Source organism: Dryobates pubescens, chromosome 12 (genome assembly GCF_014839835.1).
Source record: "Dryobates pubescens isolate bDryPub1 chromosome 12, bDryPub1.pri, whole genome shotgun sequence".
Taxonomy (NCBI): domain Eukaryota; kingdom Metazoa; phylum Chordata; class Aves; order Piciformes; family Picidae; genus Dryobates; species Dryobates pubescens.
The window spans coordinates 17,470,259-17,478,089 of NC_071623.1; the positions used below are offsets into that span (position 1 = coordinate 17,470,259).

General features: G+C 45.7%; 1 protein-coding gene across 1 annotated transcript in view; it reads right to left on the bottom strand.

Annotated features, from left to right (window-relative positions):
• The window catches only part of PKNOX1 (PBX/knotted 1 homeobox 1), a 50,725-nt gene extending 44,571 nt beyond the window's left edge, over window positions 1-6,154 (bottom strand). The window contains exon 1 of the mRNA XM_054165793.1: window positions 6,064-6,154. The gene's annotated coding sequence lies outside the window, so the exon portion shown is untranslated. The remainder of the gene's footprint in view (window positions 1-6,063) is intronic.
• Window positions 6,155-7,831: the final 1,677 nt, after the last annotated feature.

The following is a 7,831-nucleotide window of genomic DNA, read 5'->3' on the forward strand; positions in this document are numbered from 1 at the left end:
CTTTGTTTTGCTACTAAGTTCAGGCCCTAAAATGAAGTTATTTTATTTTCAAAATAGTGATTAAATAGAAATTCTTCCTTTCCTGCTCCACTTAGTCCACGGGTTTTTAGTAACGGTGAACTAGAAGCAATCAATTCAACTATTTTTTGTGAGGAATATGTGCCATGTTCTAGCCACTTCTGTTCCTGCTGCCAACAGTCTTTGTGCTCCCTTTCTTTCCTATCAATATTCTCTCTGCTCTTCAGCCAGGTACTGTCCTTCTCCATTGTTCTCTCCACAACAATGTATGGCTTGTCCTCTTTCTCACCTCTTGTCCCCTCCACTTCTGATCATTTGTAATTTTGCTAGTACCATCCTTTTCAGGTTCCAGGCCTACTACATTTCCACCAAGCTTTAATCTCTCTTCCCCATCTCTTCCCAAACACCAGTATTCATCCCTCCACAAGTAAGACTGCTGCCTAGGCATTATGGGGTTGGAGGAGAAGCATAGATAGAGAAAGACTATTTAGGATTAAACTTACCCATCACCTAGTCCTGTGGGACACACCATGCTTAACTACTTGGTCCAGAAGATGACTGCAGTCAGGTGACATGCGAGGACCAACAGACAGGAAGACACTCATGTTACATGGAATATTCAGATAATTTACCTAATAAATATTTGCCAAGTAACATGCATGAACCAGTTTTTCAAGAGCTTATGATTTGTTGAAGTTTCCCAAGGAACAGCCATATGCTCTGTGTGAATCCTTGCATTCTCTTTCCCAGGCATCTCAGCTATGCTAAATTCCAGAACTCCAGTGTCGTAACACTCTTAGATTAGCTAAACTAGAGTTCCACCTCCCTTTAAATGAACATATTTCCTTTCTCTTAATGTTCAAAAGCTTAAGTCATTTTAGCTTGAAGTTTTCAGAATAATCACTGATTGAACACATTCATTATGGCAAATTTCAGCATGACTACAAAATAAGCGACTGAAGGCAACATCTCAACGTGAAAAATAAATAAATAAATAAACAGATAAACTAACTCCTGGCATCATTACTATCATGGCTCAGAACACAGAAATGGTCTAGAACATATGTAACCAAGTGATCGTACACTGAGTTGGAAGTCCTTCACTTACAAAAGCACACAACATGGCACGTATTTTCGTTCCCCTATTCTCTAGGCATGTTAAACATGTATTAAGCCTAAATTTCTGTTTTATAATTGCCTCCGTTTCCTTTTAATGTAAAAGGCTTGGACATTATTTTGAAGTAAGAAGTATTGTAATAACCTTTTCCCTTTGTTTTGTTTGCTATGCCATTAGGAAAAGAAGCTAAGACGGATGTGAAGTATAACCACATTTCCTAACTTCCTATGTGCTCAAGAAAAAACAGAATTTCAGAGGCTCATTTAAAAAAAAAATCATTTAAAATTAGTGACTTTAAAAAAAAAAAGGATCTTTCTTTCAGTACAACAGCAGTAGGCCACAACATTCTACCTTTTTTGCCTAAATTTGCTGTCAGCTGGATAAGATAACAGCTACAGGCTCACAGGTGTAAGCAGGGTAAGGGACAGTACACAAGGATCATAGTCAGTTAGCTCCCATTTTCAAAAATTACCTTTTTTTACTGCCTGAATACAGCCTTTCTGTTTAACAGCAAATACCTCTTCTATACTCTTATGTAGGAAAAAAAAAGAAGATCATGATGACTGGAATGGTTGCTGTATCAAAACCAAACAAGCATGTTCATATAAAGGATGATATGCAAGTATGTGAAAACCAGGCCTAAGTTTTATTTCTACTTCTCACATTGTCTTCCTTTTTCCCCTTCAGTAACACACACAATTTGATATGCCCACGCTGCTGGCAGACGCACCAAGCTATTGCCCTTTACCAAGTTTATAAAAGCATGTCAGTGCTGTTAACAACGATTGGTGTTTCCAGATTCATGGTGGTGGTATTTTCTACCCTGCCCTTGATTCCATTTCATGATAACTATGTTCCACAGTTAAGATGCAAAACAATCTTATGGAACAAAGCGAAGAACCTGCTGATAAATGTGAACACTCCAGCTTTCAGCTATCTTGGGGAGAGCTATATTGGCCTGAATATAACACTTTAGTAAACATCTGGTACCAAGTAGGCAAAGGAAAGAACTCTATCAGCAGCATTTGTCCTTGCTCTCAGAAGAACAGTAAGTTATTTTCTATTTTGTACAGAATTAAGTTGTGGTAAAATACCTCCCCCACCCTGAGACTTAACATTTGTAAACTTGATGATATTTTAACAATTTAAACTGAAGCAATTAGCTGCTGCAAGAGAGAAATAACATTTTTGGAATGTTAAGTTTCTCACACACGGACAGAAAATAAATAAATCAGTCTTACTTACACCAAAATGAAAATATTAATCTACTTTATTTTAAGCTTTTGCACGTGTGCCACTTTTGCAGAAGTAAATTTGGCTCCTAGACCACTACATAATATTCTAAAATACAATTTGGACTACATCTCCCTTCATTTGGGACATTAGCAGAGCCATTAGAACAAGCAGTTCCACCATCACAGCAGTGGTGCTCTGGATCATTCACCCTTAGCCATTAGTACAGAGCTTAATAACAGCAAAAGAGTTACTCTTCTCCAGGAAATTGAATTGCTCCTAAGCACTTCTAAACTTGCTGTGGTAGCAATCAGAATTATGATGACTTTATTACAGCACTGCTTTTACAGTACTGGGAAAAGTGCAAGGAAAATACAGTCAGAAAGCAAAACTCTGGAAAAAAAAAATACAGCTTCTAGAAGACGTACCCATTTTATAAGACTGAAGTGTTTATTACAAGTGTGTGTTTCATTCTAAACTCCTTTCTGTTGCACTAATGGAAGACTGCAAGGACTTAGTTTTAAAATGTTATTTTACACTCAAAAAATAATCCAAATCTTTAAAATTGCACCTTAACTGAGTACAAATTAAGGCTGTAAGTTACTTAATATTAGACTAACATTTTACACTCCAAAGTGGGATTTCCAAACAAAATAAATCCCCAACCAACAATAACAACACCAACACACAGAAAATTTCAATTCTCAAGTTTTTCTATTAGCACATAGTAACAAAATTAATTGCAGTCCAGCAAAGCACATTAACTACACAATAGCAAAACCCACTTCAGATATGAGACAGGTATTAGTACTCAATTTATGCAGAGGATACACAGACACTGATTAAAGAAAAAGCATGCCCCAGAATCACTCGGGAGATCCACGAGAATAAACTTAATCAGTCTTCAAAGTCTCAGTGCAGTAGGATCTACACTGCCTATCTTTACCCTGTGAATGAAGTAAATGGAGCTATGCATTTCACCACTTAACTGCAGCTTAAGAAAACAGTGAAACCTACACTGAAGTTTCCTGTGAATACTTCAGGACAAGAAAATCAAAAGAAAAAAATACGTAAAACAGTTGACAGTTAATACGAAAAAGAAATACACTTCATAAAATAAACTCAAGGTAGAACATAGATTAAAAATAATCAGTTACTTATTTTGGATAGTTTCAAAAAAGCGTTGCCTAGTAAGAAGTGTGAAGCACTACACATAGGAAGCATATCAAATTGTGTGTGTTACTTCACATAGGAAGACTAATTGTGAACATTTTCAGGTTTCTCCAAGGTTTTTAAAATGTTAATAATTATCTGTGGCTACATGCAGACTCAGAAAAATGGTAATTCTGCAATCTTGTTTTACACAGCTAGTCAGAAAGCATACTTGCTGTTGCTTGATACGCTGGCAATGACATGGTCTGGAAATAGAGATTTCTTATAAAATCACACCAGTTTGTTTCCTGGTTCAGTATGATCCATGAAACTCGTCCATAGAGCTAACATGGGCTAACCAGGACCCTAAACTCTTAAGGAAGGCTTCAGTGCTTACCCAGCTGCTGAAGCTGTATCACTTTTAACTACACATAACTAAAGGGATATAACTCCACAGCACAGGCAGGCTGTAAACACTTTATATTCCATAGAGGAAAGGGAACAACCTGTAAGTGAATTTATAGTATGGAGAATAGCAAGGAGCATAAATTTCTTAAGCTATAGTTGTTACAGTTCCCCTAATCAAACCATATACATTGATTAAACTCTGCAGAGGATGATCTAGAATTAAAATATGAATAGTATTATGAATGAACTATAAATGCATGTTTTTATAAACACTGTGAACGAATTCTTCAGCTTTTTAAACAAATAGATGACACATTTTGCATACATTGAAAATGATCCTGCTATCCTCCAAAGGATGCTGGCTGAAGTGTTTTCCAAAACTGACAGACCAGGACATATTGTCCGTGCTCCCTATTCCTGTGGTCTGTTTAGCAGAATGTACACTTCCTATTCCAAACAGGGGTAGGGACAAAAAAAACCCCAATGAATGTTACCTAGACAACTCTTTATTGTGTGTGACAAACACAACTCTTCAAAACCAAAAAACCTCATTGTATGGCATAAAAACTAAGTTCTAAGGGTGTAATACCTGATCCAGTCTCTTTTTCCTTCCCAAAATTATGTTAGACATTTACTTAGATGTAACTGACAAAAGGGGGTCACAAACTGCAGCAGAGTTTAGAAAAATAAAAGTACTATGTCTCATTATATTATGTATTCCCATGTAGGACAACAGAAAATATTTAAGAAAGAAAAAGGAAAGACAGTGATAAGCATCACACAAATGTGTTAGCTGCTTTTATTGCTGATGAACCTGGGCCATACGGCTGGTGTTGTGGGAACGAGGGAAAGCTATCGACTGCTCCACAGAGACCCGGGACATGTGGCTAATTGAGGCAGTATTTCAGGATAAAACCAGCACTTGATTTATTATTGTTTACACACATCATAAGCAGGGCCTCTGGGCAATGTCAAGTTTCAGCTCCTAATTGCGGCTATGTAAACACTCAAGAAGCCTCGGTCTAGGTGTCAAGAAGCCTCTATTTGTAACCGAGCCAAGAGACAACGAGGTCACGTAAAAAAAAAAAAAATTCAAGAGAAAACACCTCACGCCAGAACTGCGCATATTGCCCCAAGTGCCTGCCGCTAGCTGAATCTGCTTTCTATGAATAAGAGACGGAGACGGGACCGGGAGGGGGCGACGCACAGCCATAGCCGTGCCAGCTCCTGCTCTCCCAGGGGCCAGGCCGGGCTCTGTCGGACCGCTCCGCTACCGAAGCGGCACCAGAGGCAGCATCTGGGGGTCACCACCTTACGCTTGCCGGCGCCCATGGCGCCGGCACAGGACCCGAGAGCAGTCGCTGCGGCCAACTGTTGTCTGCACCCCTCCTCCTCCGTCCCTCCCCCCTCCATCTCCCCCCGCGCCTTTCCCCGCCGCACCCGGCCGGGCCAGGGCAGGTGCGGAGAGAAGGCAGCTGCCACAGCGGTCTGATCCCTGCCACAGGCGAGGGCTTCACGGGTTGGGCTGGGTCAACAGCACGGCAGCAAGAAGAGGCGGGGGCGCGGCAGACCCCGGAGAACCCCTGCCCGCCCCACAGCCCTGCCAAGGAACGCCTGCCAACACGGCGCTGGCCCTTTAAATATCACGTTGCCTCCACCCCTCCCGTCGCCCCCTCTCCCTCCTCCTCGCGGCCGCCGCCGCGTTCCTTCCGCGCGGCGCCGAGCAGCGGCCCGCGCTCCCCTCTCGCCCCGTCTCCCCTCCCCGCGCGCGCGCACGCGGTGCCTGCGCGCCCCCGCTGGCGCGCGCCCCCGCCACACAACGGTTACACGGCGGCCGTTCCAGAATTTTCCTCGCTCTTCAACACCCCCCCCCCCCGCTTCCCCTCCCCGCGCCTGCCCGCCACCGCCCCTAACCCCCCTCTGGGCGATCTGCGGAGTGCGGGTGCCCCCTCCCCGCTGTTCCGCGTTCTCGCCCCCCTTCCTCTCCCCTAGATCCTTCCCCAACCACTACCCCCCCACGCCGCCTCCCTCCCCGGTCTGGTGGTACGCCTAGGCCCGGCCGCCGGCGGCGGCGGGCGCGCCGTGATGGATGGCTGGCTGGCTGGCTGGGAGCGGGTTTGAGTGACAGCGCTTACCTGGGTGCCAATCTTCGTCACACTGACAAGCGGCTGCAGCAATCGGGACCCGCACCGCCGCGACACGCGTCACCGCGCACACAGACACTCGGCCAATCGCCGGCCGCGCCGCTCGAGACGACACCACGCCGCGCATCACGCCTCATCAATATTCACCGCGTGGGGCGGAGCGCGCGCCGGCGTAAGGAGGTGGTGCGCGGTCGCCCCGCCCCACCGCTGTGGCGGTGGGGGCGGAGCGACCGCGCACCGCCTCCCTACGCTGGTGCCTCCGGGCTCGCGCTAATGAATATGGATGAAGGGGGCGGGGAATCCCGTGCCGGGCCCGGTCACGCCCCCTCCCCCGCCTCCGACCAGAGGCAGTTGAAACCACTATTCGGGTGGGGGGAGAGGGTGATACCATGTAGACACGGGGACAGGCAGGCAGCTGTGAGGCTCTCGCCTTTCCTCCTCATTCAGTGCCCTCTGGGAAGAGCCTTGGGGCCGCCGCACCGCTTCAGAGGGTTGTTGTCTCCCCTGGCACGGTCCGTGGGGGGCGCTGAGGGATTTGAGGGGGGTGCCTCCTGCCTCGGCCGCCTGCCCTTGCCTGTGCGTTACACCCGACCCAGGATCAGGTGCCCCCATGGAAGGTGGTGGGAGCCGCTTATGGTGAGCGGGGTTTCACCCTCCGCCCCCTGCAAACCGCGAATCTGGGAGCCTCGGTGGAAGCAGCCGGGGGGCTTACTGGAAGCCTCCCCGAAGGCTGTACGGGTGCGCGTCGCAGAAACTCGGGGGCATGATTTCCACCTTATGTGTGGCGCAACTGCCTGGTGAAACTGCTCGACAGACCCTTTGCCGTGCTGTTACTCTTCCTCCTCCAAACCTGCACCTTCTTCCTAGCGCTGGTCCCGCTGCAGGCTCTTAGTGCGGGTGGACCGTCAACTCAACCACTATGTTCCCAGAACCTCAAGATACTGCCTTGAGGTCCTTCTGTGACCCAAAATAAAGGTGCCTGGTACAGATACCTTTTTTTTTTTTTCTCCTGAAACTCTACTTCTTTTCTCCACTTGGAAGAAAACATCACTATGACAGTGCTTCCCTCATGTTTTACCACTGTTCCATACGCCCTGCTTCCCTAAAGCCTTCATGAGTGAGAAGCAGGAGAATGGGGAAATGTAGTTTCTGACATACAGTTGCCTTATTGCTTGACGATTCTATTTGGACATTTTAAAAGTTCCTCTCTTGTAGGTTCTGCTGTGCAAACGGTCTCAAGTGTATGCCATCTTTCAGTTGTCTCACTGAGATGATTTATTATCTCTACCGTGCTTCTCATTCTTAAAGTATCTGAAAGATCGTTTTAGCAGCCTCTCTCTCTTTGAGGGCAGAGGTTATCAAGGAGGGGGAAGAAGTTGATACATAACAGAGCAAATCTCATCTTAAACTCAGCTCAAAACTGAATCAGGTTCAGTTTCGGGTTTTGTAGTCCCTCAGCAGAACAGCACCTGGGAATCTACTCGATTATCCTGTACTTGGGTAAACTGGGAATGCCCTGCATTTTTCAAGGTCCATGCCACTCTTGCTGCCAGTATAACAGTAACGAGCTACCCAGTTTGTTTGATACTATACTTTCCTGGTCCAGGCCACTTAAAGAAGATCTGGCTAACAGTCTGGCACTAGAAAGGGCTACTTAAATATTTCTGCGGGTCAGGTCTGCTTTCAGTCTTCCGAGCATAACTACTGTGGCAGGACTCTGCTCAGCCAACACAGTTGCTCTCGTTCTTCAGGAATCTTA